The sequence below is a fragment of the Herpailurus yagouaroundi genome, unplaced genomic scaffold (assembly GCF_014898765.1).
Source record: "Herpailurus yagouaroundi ecotype Mexico unplaced genomic scaffold, PumYag 203, whole genome shotgun sequence".
Taxonomy (NCBI): Eukaryota; Metazoa; Chordata; class Mammalia; order Carnivora; family Felidae; genus Herpailurus; species Herpailurus yagouaroundi.
The window spans coordinates 5797766-5825423 of NW_024412434.1; the positions used below are offsets into that span (position 1 = coordinate 5797766).

The 27658-nt window shown below is 38.3% G+C and overlaps 1 long non-coding RNA gene across 1 annotated transcript in view; it reads left to right on the top strand.

The window, feature by feature from the left end:
- The window catches only part of LOC121014652 (uncharacterized), a 69123-nt gene extending 41686 nt beyond the window's left edge, over positions 1-27437 (top strand). The window contains exons 2-3 of the long non-coding RNA XR_005783335.1: positions 19187-19295; positions 26130-27437. This is a non-coding gene — a long non-coding RNA (uncharacterized LOC121014652). The remainder of the gene's footprint in view (positions 1-19186; positions 19296-26129) is intronic.
- Positions 27438-27658: the final 221 nt, after the last annotated feature.

Genomic DNA, 27658 nt, shown 5'->3' on the forward strand with positions numbered 1-27658 from the left:
TGTCATCTTCAGTTTCCTTCATCATTGTTTTATAGTTTTCAAAGTACAGGTCCTTTCACCTCTTTGGTTAGGTTTATTCTTAAGTGTCTTATTATTTTTCATGTAAATGTAAATGGGATTGTTTTCTTAATTTCTATTTCTTCTGCTTCATTATTGGTGTATAGAAACGCAACAGATATCTGTACATTGATTTTGTATCCTGTGACTTTACTGATTTCATTTACGAATTCTAGCAGCTTTTAGTGGAATATTTTGAATTTTCTATGTATAGTATCATGTCATCTGCAAATAGTGAAAGTTTTAATTCTTCCTTATCAATTTGGATGCCTTTCATTTCTTTTGTTGTTGTTGTTCTCTGATATGAGGCTAAGACTTCCAGTATTGTGTTGAATAAAAGTGGTTAAGAGTAGACATCCTTGTCTTGTTCCTGACCTTATGGGAAAAGCTCTCAGTTTTTCCCCATTGAGGATATTAGTTGTGGGTTTTCATATATAGCTTTTTTTATGTTGAGGTAATATCCCTCTAAACCTACTTTGTTGAGGGTTTCTATCATGAATGGATGTTGTAATTTGTCAGATGCTTTTTCTCTATCTATTGAAATGATCATATGGTTTTTGTCTAAAGGAAAAACATTTTATGTACTTTCTATATTCATGTTTATTTCCAGTCATATTCAACTAAAATAAATTAATTTATGTGGTACCTTTCACAGTAATTAGTCTTAAGAAGGGTGTTGAGAGAGACAACTTATGAGCCAGCTGGCCAGCAGACAAAGAGCAATGATGAGACAAAAGTTGGGTGTAGGAAGCTAGTAGGAGCTCTAGGAAAGATTTATCTTTCTACTCCTCTTCAGAAGACAGGCCCAGATCTTCAAGGGGAAAAGCATACTCCAGACCAGGCTACCTTTATTCCTAAAATTCTTGTGAATATAATTATAAATAATTAAAAATTAAATTACTGTATAAATTGTCGAATACACAGGCAGACCATATTTACATCACCCTTATAGAAAATATAAAGCATTTTTCTTCCTTTTTTTTCACACAGTTTATGGGGCTTTAGAATTCTAGTACTGTAAACAATGGTGGCATGAAAATGACAACTTTGGCTTTAGAACAATCTACCTGTGACCTATGGTTTCTATAGTGTTGGACAGGCTTTCAAATGTCACAATGTATTGGATGCATGGAAATGAGGCTTTAATATCACTTTACCCAGAAACTCAGAACATTTGGAAATTTATGTAGCACAAATAGATAGAAGAAGGAAAGGAGTGTTAATTCAGAGTCAAACATGTTTCCAATCAGGGAAGGAAAAAAAAAAAACAACCCTACACTTCTGAGATCTTTTTCCCAGATATTCATTTGGGAGAGGATTCAGCTCTTCTCTTCCAGAAAAGACAGCTCCCCAGCATGGGAATTCCATGTTACACACATGAGGAAGAGCTTTCAATCTCTTTGGAAATGTTCTTTTCCCCTGTCAAAATGTGTTCTATTCTTTTTTTTTTAATGCAAATAAAGCATATTTTAAATGTATTGGTAATTGATTTGGGACTAGTTCCTAGAGAGGTTTAATTTTTTTTTTCCTTTTGAGCCTAAGAAAGGAGACTCATGAAATTATATGCCTTAAAAAGAGAATAGAACCAGTGGGGCGCCTGGGTGGCTCAGTCGGTTGAGTGTCAGAGTTCAGCGCACATCATGATCTTATGATTCTTGGGTGGTTTGTGGGTTCAAGCCCCGAGTCGGGCTCCTGCTGACAGCATGGGAAACTGCTTGGGATTCTCTCTCTCTCCCCCTCTCTCTGCCCCTCCCCTTAAATAAATAAACTTAAATAAAAATTTAATTAAAAATTTTTAAGGCAGCTTTTTTTTTTTTTTTCAACGTTTATTTATTTTTGGGACAGAGAGAGACAGAGCATGAACGGGGGAGGGGCAGAGAGAGAGGGAGACACAGAATCGGAAACAGGCTCCATGCTCTGAGCCATCAGCCCAGAGCCTGACGCGGGGCTCGAACTCCCGGACCGCGAGATCGTGACCTGGCTGAAGTCGGACGCTTAACCGACTACGCCACCCAGGCGCCCCTAAAGCAGCTTCTTAAAGCTAACAGCATCACTGACGAAGTCTACCTAGTCAAGATTAGTGCTTTCTAAATGTATTATTTTGATTTTTTCATCGGTAAGGTAGTGCATGAGCATACTTACATATTTTGAAATTAAAAAACCTTAAAGTCCATACACCTGGAACTAATAGAATGTGTATCAATTACACATTTAGTTTTATTAAACACAAAACTAAACTAAAAGTTGTGTTGAAAACAATACTCCCGGGGCGCCTGGGTGGCGCAGTCGGTTAAGCGTCCGACTTCAGCCAGGTCACGATCTCGCGGTCCGTGAGTTCGAGCCCCGCGTCGGGCTCTGGGCTGATGGCTCAGAGCCTGGAGCCTGCTTCCGATTCTGTGTCTCCCTCTCTCTCTGCCCCTCCCCCGTTCATGCTCTGTCTCTCTCTGTCCCAAAAATAAATAAATAAAAAAAAAAAACGTTGAAAAAAAAAAAAGAAAACAATACTCCCCTCACTATCTGTCTTCAGTTCTCAAACCGATAATGACACAAGGGCAACCAGATTCAATTCTTTTATCTGCTTCTCCACATTGTAAGTAATTTACTTGAATACAAGTTTCTTAGTTATGACTTCTAGACAATGTCAACTTGATATTTTGGTACGTGGGGCTACCTAAATATAGTTATATTTACCTCTCCCCATCCACAACCCGTCTTCTATCCTCCCTATATAGTGAAATTTCAATTTTTGGCTAAGTCAGCAGTTATTATTTACATTAATAAGACTCCATAAATCTTTAATATAACTTATTCAGGTAGTATACTGTGTTTCCTTTTTTTATAGCACTTTTTATTCTTCCTAGAATTACAATTACCTTGCTTGTATTCCTATTTGCTTAGTTTCTGTGTATCTATCACTATATATTTTTCTCTAATGCTGTAACATAGCTGGCAAACAACTAAAAAATAACTTACGGCAAATCAATCAATTCCATTTTCCCCTCTCTGGAGATTTCTCTCCAATGGCTAATGATCTTGCTGAAATATGGCCTTGTTGTCCAGGGCTGTTGCACAGCTTCACTCTGGAAGATTCTTTCGCTAATTCTTGGGAATTTCCTTAGTCTCCTACATCCTCTATTTCCTGTATCTCAAGTTTTCCTTTGTTTTCATTTACTTCCTCTTTTTTGTGGAGCAGATTCCCTAGTAGTTTCCTGAGAAAGAATACACATATGAGGTAAACTTCTTGAGCCTTTCAATTTCATAAAATACCTGAAATAATTGATAATTTGAGTATAATTTTTTAGGTTAGAAATAATTTTTGCCTCAAACTTTTGGAGAAGTGTCTCCATTGTTGTCTAGTTTCCTGTGTCATTGGGGAGTTTGATGCTGTTTGACACCAGACGCTTTGCAAGTTTGTTTGCTCATTTGTCCTTTGGGGAAGATTTTAGGGTCTCCTCTTCTTTCTGATATTCATAAATTTCCATGATGATGTGATGTGGTGTGGGTGTTTTCTTGTTCATTGTGCTTTCCCCTTTCAATTTGGAAATGCTTATCTTTTATTTGGGGGACATTTTGAAGAATTATTTGTTTATACTTTCCGCCATCCATTTTCTCTCTTCTCACTAGGACTTGGAAATAATTTCACTTTCTAATCACATCTTTACAGAGCTGTTTAGGCCATAAAGCTCATGTATGGCAAATGATTTTCATGATGACCTATCATTTTGGAAAAAGAGATAAAAGGGGAAGAAGTCAAATGTAAATCTAAAGAGTGATTTATCTTACCCCTATTCAGTTTTTTCCTATATAAATTTTGTTTCTATAATATTTTTAAGTGAAGAAATTTCTGTTGATTTTACTTACTTTTATTGTTAGATGTTATGCTTTTAAATCCCAACAATATTGACATCATGATTATTAATAGTAATGGCCTACTCTGTCAATGATGGCGCTTCAGTTCCTCATTGAAAAGTCAAGATTGCAATAAAATCTGTTCCTTAGAATTGTTTTGATTGCTAAATGAGTTATAATACATAAAGTGCTGGGACCAAATGCTGTATATGATCAGTACTCAGTAATAATAGATCTTTATCACTATGTGTAATCCAGTTCATGTAAGACTAGTACTATCCCCATTTTACAGATGAAGAAATGGAGGCTCAGAGGTTAAATTACTTGTAAAAGGTGACAGAGCTAGCAAGTAACAGAGCTGAAACCACCTTCTCTGTCTTTAAAATCCATGCTCTCTGTATTGTGCAACTTCAGCAAAGGCGTTCTTGTCTTTCCTTCCATGTCCTTTTTTTCTACTTATGAATCCAATTCACTCACCCATCCTAAAACACAATATGTGCAAGATCAATGTTGGGTCACCAAACATTAGAGAGTATTTCCTTGAAGACACTGCAGAAGCACATAGACAATACTCTGCCCCGAATATGTTAAATACTCAGTGTGTGGAGGGAGGCAGGGACTGGGATGATGCATTTTCCACATATGCAATTCCATGACATTATGGAAAGGTTAGGTTTGGTCTCAAGGCTTTGATGATTTTCAGTTGGTAGTGCACTAAGAGGATTGCTAGCAGATACATGCACCACATGTTAAAACAAGCGAGACAGAGTGTCCTCTCTAGAAGAAGCAAACAGATTGACCATCCATGTTCTTTATGACACTTTCCCTAAGAAAAGTTTCTATTTGTGATCGTACAGGCAATATGTACATTTTCCCAGTCAGTCACACAAGGTTTAATCCCTTGAAGCTCTCCTGAAATATCCCCACATTGTGGCCAAGGGCTGTGAGAGCTGAACACCTTCCATAACCTCAAACTTCACCTTGACAGAGCCTGTCCTGTCCTGTGCCCAGGAGCGTGGAGTGCTCAGCCAAGGTTGAGCACCTTGGTGCTGGCCACAATAGGTTTCACTCCTAATTTTGGAACTGAAAAATGTTCTGTTTTGATAAACCTGGACACACTTTGCACAAGTCCTTTGCATTAGACATTTGAACTAAAAATAATGTAAAGTAGATTGGTTTGAAAAGGACCATTGCCTTTCTTACCAGTCAAAACCTCTTAACATTTTTAACAAATGCAAAAAAGAACATACACTGAAGGAGGTGATGAGCTGTGTTATTCTTGTGATCCTGAGCATATGTCCTAGGAAGGAAAATGCCCTAGGCAAACAACATAAGATGTTGAGACTATATAAATACAAGAAACAAAAATGTGTACCAAAATTTTACACACTGGTCAATCTGTTTCCTCCTACCTCATCTTTTTCTCATTGAAAATATAGTTCCTAAGGATTGTTTTCATGCTTTGACAGTAATGAAACACCTAAGAGTCTGGAAGCCAAAGAATCAGCTGAAAGGAAGTACTGTATATAATTTCCATAATGTGCTCCAACCCTTCTTTTCTTAAGCTTTACATTAATGAGAATGGACAGACCAGATCAGCCAGATTAGATAATCGGGTCCAAAACAGAGGGAAGAGAAGGTGCTAACTTACACTGGGCATCTGCTAGGAGTCACACACACCTAGACCGTTTCTGTAGATTTCAGATTTAATTCTTTAACTCAGCAGTGTAGTCATTTCTGTTCTCATTTTATAGGTGAGAAAACTAAGTCATTTAAAAGTTGTTTAAAGCAAATAGCATATAGAGGCGGAGCTGGGTTTAAGCTCAGCATTGTGTTGACTTTAAAATCTGTGCTCTTTTCAACTATATCATATTACACACACACACACGCACGTGCACACACACAACTATTGCATACTAGCTGACCTCAAGAGAGGTAGTATAACATGGTTAATAGGAAACAAACGTGAAGCCAGGCTGCCCCTGTTCAGATCCTGGCTCTGTTAGTTACTAGGTATGGCACTTGACAAATCATTGTACTTAACCTCTGTAACTCAGTCTCCTTATCTATAACATGAGATAATATCAGAACCTACATGAAGTTATTACAAGATATAAATGAGTCTAACATGCAAGATATTTTAAATAATGCTTACACAGAGAAAACATTCAATCGACCAAAATTATTTCTTTTTTTAAATAAAGTTTACTTATGTATTTATTTAAAGAGAGAGCATGCGTGGGGAGGGCAGAAAGAGAGGGAGACAGAATCCTAAGCAGCCTCCACTGTCAGTATAGAGGCTGATGTGGACTTGAACTCATGAATCATGAGATCATGACCTGAGTTGAAATCAAAAATTGGATGCTTAACCTATGAGCCATCCAGGTGCCCTGACAAAAATTATTTCTAAAAATCTTGTAAGGGGAGAGGAGTACTATAGATGACCCAGATAGAGTGGTCATTGAAACACTGGTATTAAAGAATTTCATTTTTAAGACACTCTCATGTTTAATATGACTGATTACCATGTATGTTTATTAAGAAAAGACATACATTTCATATGATTTGCAAACTGATAAATGTGGGCAGGCCTATTGATAGTAAGGCCAGTGCAGGTCTCAACAAGAAAACACTCTGCTGTGGGAATTATGGGAAAAAATGGAGGGAGCTCCTGAAGTGCCCCATTTATGAAGATCTATCATAGTGATGGTGTGATAAATTACCTTCCTAAGAGGAGGGATTTGGGAATGAAGTGCCCCTAGATTTATGAATTTATGTTATTATCAGAGTTATTGTAGCATACTTCAGTGAATGATTCTGAAGCCCCTTAGTGGCAATAATCTCTACATTGTCTTTTCATGGACCCCAAGGTTTCTCTGCTCTGTACACTTGATTGTCTAAATGAAAGGCAGTAAAGAGAAAAGAGAGTAGGAGATTTGGGGAAGGGGAAGTGAGTGGACTTTTTTAAGTGTTTTATTTATTTATTTTGAGGGAGAGTGAGGCAGAGACAGAGGGAGAGAGGGAGTCCCAACTAGGTTCCACATTGTTAGCACAGAGCCCGACGTGGGCCTGGATCTCAGGAACCATGAGATCAGTTGGACACTTAACTGACTGAGCCACCCAGGCACTCTTGGAATGTTAAACTCCATAATAACCTTTCTCAGAAGACCTGAGCCAGGAGGCATCTCCTTCTCACTTCCCCACTGGCCCTGTTGCTTTAGGCATGAATGCAGAAGAAAGACAGACTCTAAATATTGGACTCACCTTATGAACATTGTGTAGCATATGGGGATATGGACTGGGGGTCTTTGCACTGGGATTCCCAGTTCAGCTGTTTGCCCCGTGTGCTATTCAGGCAAGTCATGGGAAATATCTGGGCTTCTGGATATAAGGGCGGTCATATCCATAGTTCTTCCACTTTTCACATCCTATAACTCTGTTCTATGATTCTTTTGCTCTGTGGGCCTGGAATCAATCTGATCAATCCAAGAAAGCATCTGGCTGTATAAAGATACACAGATGACAGTCTGAGAGCCAACGGCCACCCATCATCATTCTTAATCCCTTTTGTCAGTTCCAGGTGGTGTGTACTACCCCTGGGACAATGTGTCCCTCTCAGCCAGCTCAAGAGTAGCACTGCCTTAGAAGATGCAGGAGATGGATGCTTTCACCTTGACCTTATATATCTCCCTTGCCAGCATATGTTTGCTATTCCCATCCCTTCCAACAATTACTCCTCTTCCTCTTTCCCACCCAAGAGGCAAATAGAATCAAAGGCAAATAGAGGGAGGTCCTTAGGCAAACCCCTTTTCGTGTAATTTATCAAATTATATGATAGTTTTTTAAGGCACTGTGACCCAAAGTTGGAAAAGCAGCTGAGTCCCCCACAGGCAAATAGTAAGCAAAATGCAATCCCGAAGGTAGGCAGGGTGGATAAAAGAACTTTCCGTTTTTGAATTCTAAATGTCAAACAGCCATTCTACTTTTAATTGTAGGGCAAATAGTCATTATTTGTTGAAATTCTTCTGCAAATAACAGTTTGTTAAGGCTTTTGAGGAGAAATTACATGGGGAATACATTTAGCTCACTTCCTACTTAAAATTCACATTAGAACAACTATTTTTGAGTACAGGCATACCTCAGAGATATGGCGGGTTTTGTTCCAGACCTCTGTAATAAAGTGAATATCCAATAACGTGTGTCAAATGAATGTTTTGGCTTCCCAGTGCATATAAAAGTTATGTGTACAATATACTATGGTCTATTAAGTGTACAATAGTAGTATGTCTAAAAAGGCATGTATGTACCTAAATTTTAAAATAATTTATTGCTAAAAATGCTACCTTCATCTGAGCTTTCAGAGAGTCATCATCTTTTTGCTGGGGGAGGGTCTTGCCTCAGGGTTGGTGGCTGCTATCAGGATGCTGGCTGCTGAAGGTGAGGATGGCTATGACAAGTTCCTAAAATAAGACAACAAAGAAGTTTGCCACGTTATTGACTCTTTCTTTCCCGAACTATTCCTCGGTAGCATGCGATACTGCTTGATCGTGTTTTACTCACAGTAAAACTTCTTTCAAAATTGGAGTCAACTCTCTCAGACCCTGCTGCTGCTTTATCAACTAAATTTATATCATATTCTAAAACCTTTGTTGTCATTTCGGCAGTCTTTACCAGGAGTAGATGCCATCTCAAGAAACCACTTTCTTTGCTCATCCCGTTTTATCACGGGATGGCAGCCATTAAGTCCCATCTTCAGACTCCACTTCTAATTCTAGTTCTCTTGGCATTTCCACCCCATCTGCAGTGACTTCCTCCAACTGAAGTCTTGGACCCCTCAATGTCATCCATGAGGGTTGGAATCAATTTCTTCCAGACTCCTGTTTATGTTGATATTTGACCTTTTCGCATGAACCATGAATGTTCTTAATGACATCTAGAATGATGAATCCTTTCCAGAAGGAAAGTCTTCTTTCCATAACTCAGTTTTCAATTTACTTTGCCCAGATCCATCAGAGGAATCACCGTGGCAGCTATAGCTTTATGAAATGTATTTCTTAATAAGACTTGAAAGTCAGAATTACTCCTTAATCCGTGGACTTCAGAATGGATATTGTGGTACTAAGCATGAAAACAACATTAGTCTTGTTGTGTATCTCCATCACAGCTCTTAGATGACCGGTGCATTGTCAATGAGCAATAATATTTTGAAAGGAATCTTTTTTTTTTCTGAGCAGCAGGCCTCAACAGCAGGCTTAAAATATTCAGTAAACCATGTTGTAAACAGATGTGCTGTCATCCAGGATTTGTTGTTCCATATATAGAGCACAGGCAGAGTAGATTTAGCATAATCTTTAAGGGCTTTAGGATTTTCACAATAGTCAATGAACATTGGCTTCAATCATCTGCATTAGCTCCTAACAGGAGAGTCAGCCTGTCCTTTGAAGCTTTGAAGCCAAGCATTGACTTCTCTCTAGCTGTTAAAGTCTTACATGGCATCTTCTTCCAAAGGAAGGCTGTTTAATCTACACTGAGAATATGTTTAGTGGAGCCACCCTCATCAGTTATCTTAGCTAGATCTTCTGGATAACTTGATGCAGCTTCTGCATCAGCACTTGCTGCTTCCCCTTGCACTTCTATGTTATGGACATGGCTTCTTTCCTTAAACATCATGAACCAACCTCTGCGAGCTTCAAACTTACCTTCTGTAGCTTCCTCACCTCTCTCACCCTTCCTAGAATTGAAGAGAGTTAGGGCCTTACTCTGGATTAGGCTCTGGCTCAACTGAATGTCGTAGCTGGTTTGATCTTCTATCCAGACCACTTAAACTTTCCCCCATCAGCCAGTCAAGCTAGTTCACTTTCTTATCATTCACTCGTGTGTTCAATGGAGTAACACTTCTAATTTCCTTTAAGAACTTTTCCTTTGTATGCATAATTTGGTTAACTGGTGCCAGAGGTCTAGCTTTTGGCCTACCTCAGTTTTTGACATGCCTTTTTCACTAAACTTCATCATTTCTAGCTTTTGATTTAAACTGAGAGACATGTGACTCTTCCTATCACTTGAACACTTAGAAGCCATTGTAGGGTTATTAACTGGTCTAATTTCAATATTATTGTGTCTCAAGGAATCGGGAGGCCTGAGGAGAGGGAAAGAGAGGGGGGAATGGCTGGTGGGTGGAGTGGTCAGAACACACAATAGTTATCCATTAAGTTTGCCATTTTATATGGGCATCGTTTGTGATGCCCCAAAGTAACTAAAATACTAACATCAAAGATCACTGATCCTAGATCACCATAACAAATTAATAATAATGAAAAAGCTTGAAATATTGCAGGAACTACCAAAATGTGATACACAGGCATGAAGTGAGCAAATGTTATTGGAAAAATGGCACCAGTAGACTTGCTCTACTCAGGATTGCCCTAGACCTTCAATTTGTAAAAAAAATAAAACAACAACAACAAAACAATATCTGTGAAGCACAATAAAGTGATGTATGCCTGTACAATGAAATGCATTTTAATAATTGCATGTAATGTTTTAGTGATGAATAGCTACTTTAAATTTACATGCCAGCTATGTAAATGGCCTTAAGTGATTTTTCATTATCCTAAATGAAAGAATGGTAAGTAGTTTGAGATATCAATGTGAGTGCAATGCGGACATACCATTTATAGTTTATTAAACTAAAAGGATGCTAATCAATCATTATATTTAAAACAACATTCACTGGGGAAGGAGATTGATTTGCTATTTTTTTAGAGTTAGAATTTACTCTAACAAGTACTTAATTTTAATAAGTAAATTGCTGGTGAGAACACACAATTACAGTTGCTAAGAATTGGTTTGACCTTAAGAAAAAATTGTACCCTTAGAGACAAGTGGAGTGAGAGCAAGTGGGAACGCTTTGCAGGATTTTCTAGTAGCTGGACTGGCTTAGCTCCTCTGATATAAACAAGACACTGACACTTGGCAATAGTAAGCCCTGAAACTCAGGTTTTCTATATTGACATCTAGACTCTATACTAACAGAGTATAGTATATACTATACTATAAAAGGGGGGCTTTTCACTGAAGCTTTAATAACAGAAGGAATGACATCGAAGTAGAAATAGTTTGGCCATGAAGAGCAAAACAGCCTTTTAAAAACCATATTTAGGGGCGCCTGGGTGGCGCAGTCGGTTAAGCGTCCGACTTCAGCCAGGTCACGATCTCGCGGTCCGGGAGTTCGAGCCCCGCGTTAGGCTCTGGGCTGATGGCTCAGAGCCTGGAGCCTGTTTCCGATTCTGTGTCTCCCTCTCTCTCTGCCCCTCCCCCGTTCATGCTCTGTTTCTCTCTGTCTCAAAAATAAATAAACGTTGAAAAAAAAATTAAAAAAAGAATAAAAACCATATTTATGAAACAACATGAAATTCTGTTGATTTTTATGCTGTAAAAAAAATTGACCTACCTATTTAAGTTAATCATAGTACCTAGAGATGAATTAAATAACATTTTTAAAGCAATTATAATTTTCCCACACAGCTAATTTCTGCAAAGAATGCAGGATAGATTTATGAAGCGTTTTGATCAGATTTTGTCAGCAAGGTATCAAGTTTGTTTCAGTGGGGGGATCAAGCCCTTAGAATCATTTTGATTACTTCTTATGAAACATATTTCCACTTAATTGTTATAGCAATGTTTCAACTGATGGAGATTGATAACTTCTTGGAAAGACAATGTATAAATTTGGATATAAAGTTTCTTGAGATGGTTAATCCATAATAGTTTCTCCTTATCTGTATTATTTTATAATTCTATGATACTTTAAAAACTGAAAAAATCAAAGCCTTATTGTGTAGGTACCATTTTTGAAAGTCATTTAATTTTCTGCACTTTTTACATTACCAACTTCAGTTTTAGGCATATCGTAATGTGTCAAGGCCAAACCTTTCAGAACATAATTTCATTTGATGTCATTTAAAAAATAAAGGCTATGCGGGATTTTAAATTTTAAAATATTTCTCAGTGCTAACATTACACATATATGGAATTCATTTGCTCATTTATTTGATATTCATTCCAATAAACAGCTACTGAACGCTTATTCAATATAAACCACTGAGCTAAATCATGATGAGGTTACGAAGAGAAATAAAATATAGCTCCTGATTCGTGGGGAGCACATTTGTTAGGCTAATTACTTGGCTGCTGTAACAAAGAGATCCAAAATACAGTGGCTTACATAAGATGGAAATATATTTATTTCCCCTGTAGCAATCCATAGGTGAGTGATTCAGGGCAATAGGGGTGTTCTGCCACCATGACCACATGACTTCCAAGGTTGCTCTGGTTATTAAATTTTCCAGCTGCAGAAAGGAAAAATTCAGGATGAGCAACTTGCCATTAGGGAGGTGACCTGGCAGTTGCATACATTATTTCTGCCCACCTTTCATTGGACTGAATTTAGTTTTGCAGCCACACCTGAGGAACGTAGTCTCTAACTGGGCAATAGGTACCCAACTAAGTCTTAGAGCACTCCATTCCTGATAAGAAGAATGGATAACTCAGTATAAAGGGGTCAAAATATTAATATAGGAAACATGGTTGAAACTTACCATTTGGTTAAGTGAAAGAAGTTAATCACAAAAATGTAGGTACTGTGTGATTCCATCTGTGTGAAACTCTGAGCAAGGCAAAATATAGTGTGGAGTAGTAGGTCCATCGTTGCCTGGGGACAGAGTCCAGGGGAGGTGATCACTACAAGGGAGCTTTTTGGGGTAATGGAATTCTAGATCTTGATTGTAGTTACATGACTATATTCAATTACCAAAATTCATGAAGCTCTACACCTAAAGTGAGTTTATTATTGTTGTTGCTACTGCTGTTGTCACTATAAGTGCCTTGAATGGAGTTCCCGGAATATAGTTGAGGATTAAGTGAGTTAAGAAAAGAAAAAAAACCACTGGCCAGGTTTGGAATTCTTGAAGCAAAAAACTAACTGCTATATTTTGTTTGAATTACTTTTTACTTTTTAAAAAATGCCGAGTACATATATTTGTGAAGATAATTAAAATGACTGGTACACAAACAACGCTAAAGCTCAGTAACCACTCTGAGAAATAAACACAATAAAAGATTTATTTCTCATTCATGTCATGTTCCTACTGGTTGGGTTGCTCTTCTTCTAGCAGTAACTAGGGATCTAGCTAGCCTCTTTGCTCTAGTGGCCCCACTGCCTTCTGGGGCTCTGGAGTCCTTTGGGATCTTGGAACTGCCTGCTAGCCTGTGCAGCCTGCCAGGGCCAGGCCTGGCAGTAGCTCGCACCTACTGCTGGTATCCCATTGGCCAGAACGGGTCACATGACCTACTGGATGCCAGGAACCTTAGTTCTCCTGAGTGCCAGAGCAAGGGTGAAATGTTTAGTGAACATACACGATTGTGTCGACCACAGTACAAAAAATTATAAAGAAAAATGTTGTCTTCAACCCCAATCTAGAAAAAAAAAAAACAAAAATTAGGACTCTGAGTTTTCTAAGCTTTTTAATCTATGCATTTTAATGTTTTATCATCTATGGATTATATACATAATTGTATATACTTATTTTTCACCAAATATTACCAAATATATTTTTCTATTATTAAAAAGTTCAAACCCTGTCTCTGCAACATACTCGTTGGGTGACTGGGGGACAGTTTCTAGGCCTTGAGTTTGTTTTAATTTAGAAATTGATGACATAAATGATACCTACTACACAGGTCTGTAGTGAGGATTAAGTGAGATCATTCACTGAGGATGCATAGAGTAGGGCCAGACACACAGTAGGCATCTATTTCTGAGTTACTCTACATGATTGAGTTTTCTGCCTAGCTCTCCTTCTACGAGGAGCATACTGATTTAATCATTGCAGATTTATAATATGTTTTAATATTTGATTGGCTGCTCCTTTATCCTGTTTATATTTAATAAAGGAATTAAACACTATTTGTGATGGCTTATTCTTCCAAATTAACTGCAGAATAATATTTTCCCTGGAAAAGTGTGGCTAAGCCTGGCTTCTCCAGAAAGTAGAAGCCAAGACAAAGGACTTAAGCATATTACGGAGTGCAACTCTGAGGGACATTGTGAGGGACAAGGGAATGGTGCAAGGAAGGAGAGGGAGCCCATGCAAGAAGGTGTCACCCAGTCTGCTGCTGCTCTCTGCAACTAACTGTTCAACCTCACATGTGGTACTACCTTCTGGGAAGTTGTATCTCAAACCAGTCAATCCAGGGGGAAGAAGGGAAGAGATTTCGCATCCCAGCCCTCATATCTCATTGGTTAAGATATCACTACACTGAACCGGGAGTCTATTCCACATGCTTCAGGCTAGAACATAACCCAGCAGCGCTCAGTGGTCATGCCCAGGTATCAGACAGAAGCCCTGGAGAGAGCCCAAGCAAAGCCAATACAGGACAGTCAGTGAAGCTAGACCCAAGTAGGTGAAGCTGGGAGCATCTGAGGAGATCCTGAGAGAAAGAAAATCGGGGGTAAGTTAACATCTTTGTATTACCCACTTTTCCTATTTTGGAACATAGCAGTAACATTTGCAAAAGAGAGTTACCCCACTTATTCCTAAAGTCATGTTCTTACATTCTCTTTGATTTGTCTCCATCAGGATCAAATTAACAAACGCTGTCCAGTTTTATTCATTTTTTTGTGTATTAATGATGTAATCACAAGTCCTTGTGAGGTAGCCTCCCTTAGCTACAGAGAAAATGCAGACAGTTTGGTACTATTTTTAAATTCATAAAGGATTTGCTACTGCCTTTGAGGATGAGAACTCACTTGTTCTGTGGCCAAGGAGCTTAGGATTGGAGGGTCAGTGTGCTTCCTCTGCCCTCACCCCAGTAATTTATGATCTGCCTCAAGGTGACCTCTCTTCTCCCCAGATGCCTGTTAAGGTCCCATACAGCTCTGTCCTTAGCAGTAAATTACTCTTGCTAAAAAATGATTTGAGAATGGGCATGTGATGAATGTCCTCCAAAATACTACCCTTTTTTCCATTCAAACTTAAACTCTCCTTATGCCAGAAAAGATTTCCAAGGTACTGTAAACGTCTCTTTGGATATATAAAGGGAATTTGCCCCATTTTTTGACATGCTATGAATCCAAGAGTCAATTAAAGGTGATCATTGTGCATCCAAGAGAATAAACTGTGTGGGTGGTTTCCCCCTCTTGTTTAAAGGACTTTTAATGAGAGCCAGGTGGTAAGTTTCTGGCCTGTGATGCTGAGCTGTACACAGGAGTCCGAATACATGCAACCATACCAGTTCTTTGTCATGAGGATTATCCTGGGATGCTGTGAGCTTTGGGTTGTTCCTTGTCTAACCACAGAATTGCTGCATGCCCCTTGGAGGTATTTTACTCTCCTCTTCCATGTCTAGATGTAGTAGTGTTATTATGTGATATCAAATTTCTCCACAAAATGCCGTTGCCACTGGCTATTCATTTGTGTGCACCAACATTATTATTTGGCATACTTGGTCCATTTTGTCGTATTCAGTAACCTTCATGAGAAGTTCAGCATTCTGGCAGGGATCTTTCCCCCTGGCCACAGAGGAACCCTGTATTTCTCTGAACCTAAGAGATGGGAATGCAACAGAAGCAGCTGGAGATATGAAAATAACTAGGAACAAAATAGACATCAAGTTCAGGCAAACACTGAGAAAGAATTTCACTTAGCATAACGCTGTCCAGTTCCATCCACATTGCTACAAAAGGCCATATTTCATTCTTTCTCACTGCCAGTATGGAAACCAATTTGACAATAAACTTCATATTGAAAGAAAAGAGTTTCAGCAGAAGTGGTTCTCTTCTGATGCTGCACATTCTGTAGGATTCAGTGGCTGCCACATAGCAGTCTTGAACAAGGAAGAAAGAACTGTATATATATATATTGACATGTGAGTTCATACCTCAAGCTCATCTGTCAGATGACAGAGTTCAGACTACAGATTTTACTCAGGCCCACGTGGGTGATTAATACTACATGCTAAATACATGCATATAATGAGAAAAGAACAGAGAATTCTAAGATAGTTACATTTTCAAATAAAACTTTAGGACTTAACCAAAAAAATGAATCAAGTAGGTGGATGATGTCAGTGCCTAAATTTCCGTTAATACTTTCAAAGTGTGCTTTTTTTAATGTAAAAAAATATGTTTCATGAATTGGAAAGCCAATGCTTATTGAGATACACAATGCCTTCGAGTGAGCATTCCAAGAAAATGAATATCTCATTCTGGCATGGATTGTCCTTTCTTTGCCATTCCTAGTCAACACAGCCACATTTCTTCAGTTACATGTGCTATTACCCCCGAGACTCCTGGGCTGTCCCACCCAACAGCATTAAGGTTGCTGTATTACCATAAAAGTCTACCCTGTGAGTGAAACAAATGGGCTACGTTAGCACACACAAAAAAGCAACCTTCCCTCCTGGATTGAAGAAAACATACACCCAACATTGTGGTTGCTGGAGTTTTGGTCTTCCTGAGAGGATGATGACTTCCAAAGTGCAAAAAGATTTACCCCAGTCCACAAAGACTTCTATAATCTTTGTGCTTTTTTCCCCCTTACAGTATTTTAATGCATAAAATCTTAAATCTAAATCTGTCTTTGAGATCAGGGAGAAATATTTAAACATTTATGCATTCAGTTCATGATTCAGAGATTTATTTATAAGACTGTTGATTTTGGGACACCCAACTCTTGCATTTAAACTGCCGAAGTGAGTCATGTTTGTGGGAGGTAATTACTACCAGAAAGTACAACTAACTTGTAAGCTTCTCTTTAAAATGTCCACTCACAATCTACAATTACTGTAAATAACAGGCTACCAGGACTCTTGCCCTGTTTCATGGCTGTATATATTTATTATGAGTGCATTAGGCTATACCCAAACATACTTTTGTCACAGAGGGGTTCTTGGAGGAGAAACGTGTCCATTTATTATAATGTCAGTATAGATTTCTGAGGATGTAGGTTTGAAAAGATATATCTCAAGGTTTCCCTTCCATTATAGGGACCAATGCCCAGAGAACAGCTGTCTCAAGAGTAAGAATAGATTCCAATTGGTAGAAAATGTATACATATGATTTGTGCATCATTAAAGATCAGATCCAACCCCCTGAAATTAGAGGAGGAGCTTCCTCTTTTCAACACCTCAGTGCCTCTGTCAGGCTGATTTTGTGTCTTTCTAAGGGGTTCTCTGATCCTCCATTTAGGGAGTGATGAGGCCCGTGCCCATCTGACTAGCAGCAGAGAGGGTAGCTTCCTGTGGGCCATGATGCCACGGTTTCTGAGAACATCCTGCAGTTAAAATATTCATGACTGATTCTTTATCAGTCAGTGCCTAAGATTTCACAAATAAGATGTCTAGAGAGCTAGTAGTGTGGAAAGGAGAAAGAGTAGGAGGGAATTCGGTGTCTGGAGTCAGCTTAAATAAGAAACTGCTACGGCAGGAATTGGCAAAGGCATCAGAAAGGAAAGGCTGAAATTTCCATAGACCAAGCTCCAGCTGCTTGATGGTTTTACGCTGCCTTTGACCTAACCTTGCTTAATACAGCTCAGCTGTGATTAAGACTGTGAGGCCCCCCAGTCTCCTCCAAAAGTCCTTGACTCCTGAGCCAAACATATACTCTTCTTTGGTGGGTTTGAGACTTAACCAACCATACAACCATGCCTGCTTCGGCTGCCTACGGCTCATCTGGCTTCTTGGAACTGTCCACATTCATTCATTCTGCGATCACTTCCTTGTCATTTATTCAGCAACCACTTACTGACTACACTCTATGGGTCAGTTGTTGTGCTAGGTGCTGGGGTACATCTGTGAGCATCACCCAGTCCCTACTGGGGAGATAACCATAAAGAGCAACAATTTCAAAGCTGTATGATAAATGCTACTTGGGGAGGGGGCAAGCGTGTATACCTGATCTTGGAGAGCAGAAAACACTTGCTGTGAGTTCCCATGTTTAGGCAAAGACCTAAAGGAAAAGTAGGAGATAGGCAGGAGACATGGGGGGGGGGGGAAGGGTAAACTATTCAGTGCAGGAGAAGAGGTGGAGGTCAAAGCCCGTGAGAAACAGGAAGATCCAATTCACAGAGAAGTGTGATTAGTTTTCAGTGGGCGGAGCAGGGAGTAAGACGAAGGTGGAGTGATGACTGTGATGGCCCTTTCCTGCCACGTTAAGGTGTTCGAACCTGAGTGGGATCTGTCGAAGGGTGCATCCTGTACACTGTGTTTCCGTGAGAACAGCCATTTACTGGATGCTGACACACTCCTATCTAGGCATCTAGGCTTGACGCTGAGCGACTTAATAAGCTCTCGGCCATTTGGCCAAGCTTTCTGACTCTCCTGACCTCCCACGGTTCACCTCAGCTGTGACCAGAACCAGCGCACTGTTGGCATGGTCCGAGCGCTGGCATTGCCCAAAGTTCTTCCTGCCTCCTTCATCTCTGTGATCCGCTGGGCCTACAGCACACCGACAGGGCTCTAGTTTACATGTTTATCAAAATTCTCTTGCTTCATTTTGACTTGAAATCTGGACCATGTAAAAATATATGAACTTACTGTTCATTCAACAAGTATGAAGTTAACTGTGCACAAGGGAGTATGTGTTCCAGGTAATACAGTAATGGGCAGAAAAGAACTAAGCCTCCACTTCAAGGAGTTGATATTTTAGAAGAAGACAGCTATCAGATGGTGATAATTATTGTGTAGAAAATGGTTATGAAAACATGATCATCATGTAGAAAACTTAAGTAGGCAAGGGCTGCTGCAGGATGTTATTTTACTGGAGAATTATAAGATGCATACACACAGTGGAATAGATACGTGCTATCGTACCATACACATGTACCAACAGGTTTGTTAATGACCTTATTAGAGAATTCACATAACGACTTTGAAATCATAGACTTTGACAGTCATGTCATTGTCGCTTATAAATTTCAGTTTTCATGAATCTTTCTGATTTTTAGTTTATCCAGTGTGTGATTTTAATTTTAGCCTTGCAGTATAATAAGCAGGATTTTGCAATAATCCTGTAGTCTAAATGCCTGTGGCTTAAAGAACGTGACTCGATGCATTTCTGAACTAGGATTTTGCTTTACAAAAATAAGAGCTCAGCACTCCACTATTTATATTTTATCTTAATTTTCCATTTGGAATGATGGATAAGCATTACTTGTACAACCTCGTGATCAATAGTAGGGATTTTGATAAGGAGTGACACAGTCCTCCGCTATCTGCCTAACAGGAGTGAAGAAAAGGGGAAGAGAGAAGCAACATTTGTAGAAAGAGGAGCCGAGATTTTCCAGGATTGGACGACAGCACAAACGCTCAGATACAGAGTGCACTAGTAGCAGGTGAGATAAATGAAAATGAGTATACAACATAGTGAAGTTGAAGAACATCAAGACTAAAGAGAAAAGCCTTAAAAGCTTTCAGGGATAAAAGATTCCATGCAGAGGAGCACTCGATAGACTGACAGAAGACTGTCATTACTACAATAGCTGTGAGAAGACAGTAATGTCTGCATGACCCTGAGAGAAATTAACTGTCAATCTAGCATTTTATCTTCAGCAAAACTATTTAAAATGGATAAATAGGCACTTTTCTAATTACAAAGATTTAGACAATTAACCAACCAATAGACTCTCAACGTAGTATGTACTTAAAAAGAAAAAAGAAATGAACCCAGAGGGAAGGTTTAGAACACAGGATAATGATGAACACAGATGTTGGTAGAAATAAAAGATAGTATATTAACAACTGACTGCTAGAAAAGTTTTTAGGGTTATAAACGATAAAAAACTGAAGCTTTAAACAACAGTATGAAGTATTCAGTGGGAGAAGGTTAAAATGCTGAACAACTTAACTTTAAAAAGACATTATAGGTAGGAATATATTTTTAAAGTTTAGTGGTAATCACCAAAAGAATAGAATCTATAGCTTCTTTTTTTTTAATTTTTAATGTTTATTATTTATTTTTGAGAGAGAGAGAGACAGAGTGTGAGCAGGGGAGCGGCAGAGAGAGAGGAGACACAGAATCCGAAGCAGCTCCAGGCTCCAAGCTGTCAGTACAGATCCTGACACAGGGCTCGAACTAACGAACCGTGAGATCATGACCTGAGCCGAAGTCGGACACTTAACCAACTGAGCCACTCAGGTACCCCAGAATCTATAGCTTCTGAACAAGCAGAAGGGAGAAACAGGAAGATCAAAAACGTTATCAACCCAACAGAAGACAGAGAAAAGGGAACCTGCAAAGGAAATGAGAGTAAGTTAAAATCATGAATGTTAGAAATATATGCTATATATCAACAATCACAATAGCTAAGAGTGGATTTAACCAGGAGTTGGCAACCTTTTTCTGCAAAGGACCAAATAATAAATGTTTTAGGTGTTGTGGGTCACATATACTTTCTTCAGTCCTTTAAAGACCTAAAAAAAACCATTCTTAGCAAGCCATACACAGATTGCCAGCTGGATTTGGCCAATGGAAGGAGTTGGTTGACCTCTGGATCAAAGTTTTAACAGTCAAAAATTTCCAGATTGGACTTTTTTTTTTTTAAGCCAGCTATATACTTCTCGTAAGAGAAGAGCCTTAAAGCACATAAAGGACTTATGATAAAAGGTGGGGAAATATATACTTACAAGTATATTAACCGAAGGGAAGCTAGCTGGCACCCCTGGACACAAGGATTCAAGTGCAGGTAGTTAATTTTGGAGGGGAGGGTGCTGTGTCTCAGGAAACACCTGCAGGGAAGTGGTGACATGAGAAAGGGAAGAGAAGAAGCCAATTGATCAAAGATGTGTTATCAGCCACTTACCACTATGGGCAACTGGAGAACAGTCCCCTGAGGAACTTTGGAAGACAGAGCAGAATGTGCCTCAGAGACATTCACCTGAGGAGCAAGGAAGCTTGAGTATTTATTGACCAACTCTTGGACCATCATTGTTGAGTGGTGACCCTGGGGACATTAACTCTCTGGCTCTCCTGGCTTGCCTTTTGGATAAGTAGAGTGTTCTACCAAGGCTAAGAAAAAAAAAAAGCCCTCGAGCACAAAGTCACAGGTTCTTACAGCAAGCAGTCTTTACACATAGAGGTGAGCGCTGAAGTGACATGCGTTGGGCAAGTTGTGCATATTCTGCTACACTAGTCCTACATTAATAGAAGTCAAACTGAATTAAGGGCAAAAGGCACTGAAAGGGGTAAATGGGAGATTACATAATAATAGAGGAACAATCCACCAAAAAACCAAACCAATCACGAATTAACTCGAGACCTAGCATCAAAAGATGCAAAGCAAAAATTGACATAATTACAGGGATCAATTGACAAATTTATAATCCTAGTTGAAGATTTTAATAAACCTTTATAAGAAATGAATAGATCCAGCTGACAAAAACTAGTAACGAAAATAGAAGATATGGTGGAAAATGTGAAATTGCAATAACCTACAAAACGAATGAAAAGGGGGGAAAATTCTGACTGAAATGGCTCCCACTGGGCTAAAATCAAGGTGTCAGCAGGGCTGTGTTCCCTCTGGCGGCTCTAGGAGAAAACCCATTTCTTTGCACTTTGCGGCTTCTAGAGACCGCATGCATGCCTTGGTTCGTGGCACCTTCCTCCATCTTCGAAACCAGTTGCCTGACATCTGTAAAACTCTGACTATCTTGCCTTTCTTTTTTATTATTATTATTTTTAATGTTTTTATTTATTTTTGAGACAGAGAGAGACAAAGCATGAGCAGGAGAGGGTCAGAGAGAGGGGGGAGACACAGAATCCGAAGCAGGCTCCAGGCTCTGAGCTGTCAGCACACAGCCCCACGTGGGGCTCGAACTCACAAACCCGAGATCATGACCTGAGCCGAAGTTGGACGCTTAACTGACTGAGCCACCCAGGCACCCCATATCTTCCCTTTCTTTTTCACTTCTAAGAACTCTTGTGATTACATTAGTTCTGTGCAGATAATCAGGATCTTCTCTCCATATCAAAATCCTTAACTTAGTCATGCCTGCAAAGTCCCTTTTGCCATGTAAGGTAACATAATCAGAGATTCCAGGACTAGCACGTGGAATCTCTGAGGGGGTCATCATTCCACCCACCACACAAGCTGTATAAAGTTTTGCACCCTGTGCATTTAGAGACAGAGATACATTTCCAAGGCTCATTTAGATTGAGAAACTTCAAACCACATTCTTTCTTCAGATGGGTTTTGGAATTCTCTTTTAGTGCTATACTAGAAGTCACCACGTAAGGTTTAGGTGAATTGTTAAGTGTAACCAACCACAGTATAAAATAACAAACCCTGAAAGTTGCATGTAAGAGCTGCTCTGGCACCTTATTTCCTCACTTCCTCCATATTCACTTCAAGATTTGCTCTCACCTATAATACTAGAGAATGTATCTTTGCTTACAAACAGTGTGGACAAGTCATTTTTCTATCATAAAACACAAAATTAATATGGTTGAGCCGATAGTTTTATATAGAGTGCTATATACATCCTTCCATAGAAAGTATACTTTCTTTTCACAAACTTTAGAATATTTCTCCATATTAATTATGTACTAAATAACAAAGGAAACAGTAATTTTATTTTTTTTAATTTTTTAAATGTTTATTTTTGACGGGGGAGGGGGGGAGAGAATGAGCGGGGGAGGGACAGCGAAAGAGAGAGAGACACCGAATCTGAAGCAGGCTCCAGGCTCTGAGCTGTCAGCACAGAGCCCGACATGGGGCTCGAACTCACAGACCTTGAGATCATGACCTGAGCCAAAGTCGGACACTCAACCGACTGAGCCACCCAGGCACCCCAAAATTTTAAAGAATTGTTAAGATATAGAGAAATTCTCTAACCTGAATGAAATTAGAAGTCAACAATATAAAGATGGGGAAAATATGCTTGGAAACTTAAATAACATAAGCTGAAGAGGAAATCACACTAGAAATTACAGTTAGTGCTAAACAGGAAAGAACGTACTACATAATAAATTGCTAAAGCTATGACACTTAGCAGTGAAGGTATAGCACAAAAATAACTTTATAAAAAAGTATATATTTAAAATAAGCCAGTGATTGGGTTAAGACACTAGAAGAAAGCTGTAAAATGAAGCCAGGAAATACAAAAGAAAAGAAATAATTTTATAAAAATTAAGTAAAACACAAAGGAACAGTAGAGAAGATAAACAGAACCAGAAACTGATGTTTTGAAAAAACTACTGACAGGTCAAGATTTTTTCAAAACATAAATGATTGCTCTGAACAAATTTATGCTCTGAATTTAAATATTTAGATTAAAATTTTCTTTAAAAAGAATTCACAAAAATTAACCAGATGAAAAATTGGACAACATGAATTGTCTAATAGTCATTAAAAAATATTAAATTGGTAAACAAAACTGTCTTCCCCTACCAAAGAGACATCGGGTACTGATGATTTTATGGCAGAGTGCTATATCTTTAAGGTGCAGATAATCTCCAACTTACATACATTATTTCAGGGAATTGGAGAAGAGGAAAAGCTACTTAGCTCATTTTAAAACCTAGTGTGCTGTGGAGATCAGGGAAAATGTAATAAAAGAAAACTATAGATCCATTTCATTTATGAGCACAGCAGGAAAACATTCTAAACAAAATAGTAGCAAATCAACTTCAGCAGTATTTATGTTTAAGTTGGGTTCATCTCAGAAATGGATGGGTGACTTCAGAAGGAATTCTAAAATTTTTTGATGTAACTACATTAAGAGATTAAGAAAATCTCCATGATTATCTCAGTAATTCCAGAAAAAGCACATGTTAAAAAAATCAATTCATGATGATTTTTAAAAATCTTAGCAAACTAGGAGCAGAAAACTTAATATTCAAAATGTACAATAATCATGCATATTGATGAAACTTTAAATGTGGTTTCATTAATGTCAGGGACCAAATAAATATATTTCATGTCACCACTTCTATTCAAGAGTGTACTAGCTGTTCTAAACAATCCAATAGACGAACAAAAACATGAGGTACAAGAATTGTAAAGACCTGAAATGTATTTATACACATATAAAACCTAAATGTAATATTATTTCTAATAGTAAATCAATAAAAATTCTAAAAGTAATTTGAAACTTGGTCCAAATTTTTGGATAAGCTTAGCATAATTAATAACATTCCAAATAATCCATTAGAGAATCATCACATAAAACATATTTTTTCTAATGACAACAAAAACTATAATTTACCTAAGAACAAATCCAACAGAGATGTACAAGACAATTAAAAAGAAAATAAAGCATCATTGAAGTAATGGGAATCTCAAATAAATGGAAGAGTCTCAAATAATTGGAGGAATACATGTTTTTGGATTGGGAGATTTATTATAATAAAGAAGGCAATTGTTTACAAATTAATTTATAAATTCAATGTAGAATCCAATTCCATTTAAAATATCATCCCAGTTTTATATAGAACTTGATAAATGGCCTTAATGTTCATATGGTAGAGAAAAGAACAAGAATAGCCAAAATACATTTAAAGAACAAGCTGGGAAAGAGATCAATGCTTTTGACAAAATTATACTGATTAAGTATACTGCACCTGGGTGGTTCAGTCGGTTCAATGCTTCGGCTCAGGTCATGATCTCATGGTCTATGAGTTCAAGCCCCGTGTCTGTCTCTGTGCTGACAGCTCAGACAGATTCTGTATCTCCCTCTCTCTGTCCCTCCTCTGCTCATGCGCTCTCTCTCTCTCTCTCTCTCTCTCTCTCTCTCAAAAATAAATAAACATGTTTCATGTTTTTTTATATATAATTATACTGATTAATTTTTAATTATACTGATTAATACAATTTTGGCACAGGGATAGACAAGATGCCCAATGGAATGGGATACAGAGCTCAGTCTCATGCATACAGTGACACTTAATATTTGTCAGGAGCTGTATTACTGATGAGTGGCATAATAAAATGGTGGTGGGAAATTAGTTATCAATATGGAAAAAGATAAACCTTAATTCTTTGCTCATTCCCTAGGCTGAATTAAATACTAAATGTGTAGAGCAGCATTCTAAAAATTCAGAACATAGTATTAAAAATGTCATTAAAATTTGCAGATGGAAAGAGAGTTCTTAAACAACATACAAAAGTCAAGGACAGAATTGATAAATTTGACTCCTTTAAAATATTAAACTCCTTTATAAAAAAGATACTATAAAGTTAAGATAAAACACAGACTGAAAGAAGATGTTGACAATGCACATAGTTGACAAAAGATCAGTTGCCAGAATATATAATGATTCCTACAAATGAAAGAAAGAAGGAAAGAAAGAAAGAAAGAAAGAAAGAAAGAAAGAGTTCAATAATATAGGCAAAGTATTTGGTGGGGGACAGTGAGGAATGAATAAGCCAAGTACTGAGGATTTTTAGGGCAGTGAAAATACTCTGTATGGCACCATAATCATAGGTACATACCGTTATATATTTGTCCAAACCTGTGGGATGTACACCACCAAGCGAGAACCATAATGTGAACCATGGACCTTTGGTGATAATATAGGTTATCAGTGTAGGTTTCTCAATCATAACAAATGTACCACTTTTGAAGGAGTGCTGATAATGAATGTGCGGGTGCAGGTGCATATGGGAAGTCTCTGTAGCTTCCCCTCAATTTTGTTGTGAACATTGAACTGCTCTAAAAGACTGAAGTCTTAATTTTTAAAAGTAGGCAAAGTTATATGAGATGGCAGTTTATAGAAGAGGAAAAAATATTGTGGTCGTGGGGGGGAAGCATAGTTACAGGGCTAAGGGAGTGTAGAGTATATGAAGAGGATAGTTGAAGTAATGGGTCTTGGAATCGAAGCTGGATAGGAAGGCAGTAGAGAAAGGGAGAAGGTGAGAGCTGAGGGGATAGATATTTCTCTGAGGTTGCAGAAGAGTGATAGTGGGGGTTACCTGAGCCGGCAAGGTAAAGGACAAGGTGCTGTTTGGAGAGCTTTCCACTGGTGATTTTGTAGTGGAGCTTTTTTTCCTCATTTAATAGTATACCCTGGATGTTTTTACCATTTCAAAAGTCATAGTTCTGTGTCACCCATTTTAATATACAATTCCGTTTTTCAGATGTATCACAATTTAACTAACCAATCTCTTACTGTAATCAGTTTTAAATTATAGTAAAAAGTTTATTATTTAAAGTACTTATGATCCTTCCAGAAATCCTCACCAAGAAGCCTGTGACTTCCTGGAGATGGTGGAAGAAGCCCTGTGGTTCTAGAGAAACTCAAGACCAAAGCTACTGACTGACTTCCTCACGGAGGGGGCACAGCCTGGAATATTCCTCTGTACCCTCGAGTCATGTTGGGAGAGAGATCAGGTTCTTCTAACTTGCCCATTAATGTATATGAATTACTTAGTTAATGCCACAATATTCACTGAGTTGCTTCTGTTTGAAAAGAGCTGTATCAGACCCTGGAAATGTAAAAATGCTGTCCAATGTAGAAGGTATAATTGGATGAGGACATAAGTTACTACAATGCAAAGTTAAATCAGAGGCAGATATAGCATGAAGTGAATGAAACTCCAGTGTCAGTGCCCCTCACTTACATGGGCCCCTTCTGATGCTCTAGGAGAAACCCTATGAACATACTTATGTGCTCATACATTTTGGTAAACTTTGCAAAAGTGAGAATTAAGAAAAAAAAAAAAAAACTTCAGTTAAACTGTCTTTTTCCTGTCTTACTTCCCCTACTGTTGAAATACCCAAGGACATTTTTGAGTCCCAGCAACGAATTGTACGAAGGACACGTTTAGCTGAGTTTATTGAAATATACGTAGGGGATCATAAATACTTCATTTCAGAATGACCTGATTGCCAGCTGCACTCATGGAGGAGTGATTTCTAGAAACATCTTACTACCCCTGTGCTGATTCGTTGAGTTCATGGCTTGATGGTATAGAACAGAGGCTTTACCGTGACAGGAACATGCCAGGTGGCACTCAGCCCAGGAAGTAGGTGGGTACTGGAGGAGACACCAGGGTTTGAAGTGTACATGAGGCAAGAAAATAGTCTGTGGAGAGTTCTTCTAATCAGACATGTAAAGCTGTGAATGGAGGGTGTCGTTCTCAAAAGTGCCTGGTCAGGAATACTCTTAACGACACAGCATAAGCAGTTATACACTTATACGTGCACCAATTTTTCTTTTTGTTGGTAATTGCACAAAATGAGGCACAACCTGGTGGCAGCACTATAAAGAGTGAGTCCATCTATAGGTGAAGTTGTACATTCTATTCATTCCAATTATCAGCAATAAAAAGTGTGACCAGCCATTACAGAAGAAAGACTGAATTATATTTCCATTTTCTCTACAGAAAATACTATAATTAAGTAACTCCAATAGGCAGTTACTGAATGAAAATGTTATTTTTCAAGATTTTATAATAATTATTACATTTGTTAACTTGTTAAAATTTGATTTGGTTGTGATTTCTTTATTCTAAATAAATATGCATTTTCATATCTAATTTTGATTAATCACTTTCAACTATTTTTCCTAAAGAGGTTCCCCCGAAATTACTTAAACTTCAGGACCTACAGAAGTTTTTACTAGATCTGCCCCAGTACAAAGCAGTGAACATCATAAAGGGGAGTTTTTTAAATTTTTTTTATGTTTTTTAAAATTTATTTTTGAGAGAGAGTGAGCACATGAGTGGGGGAGGGGCAGAGAGAGGGGGAGACACAATCT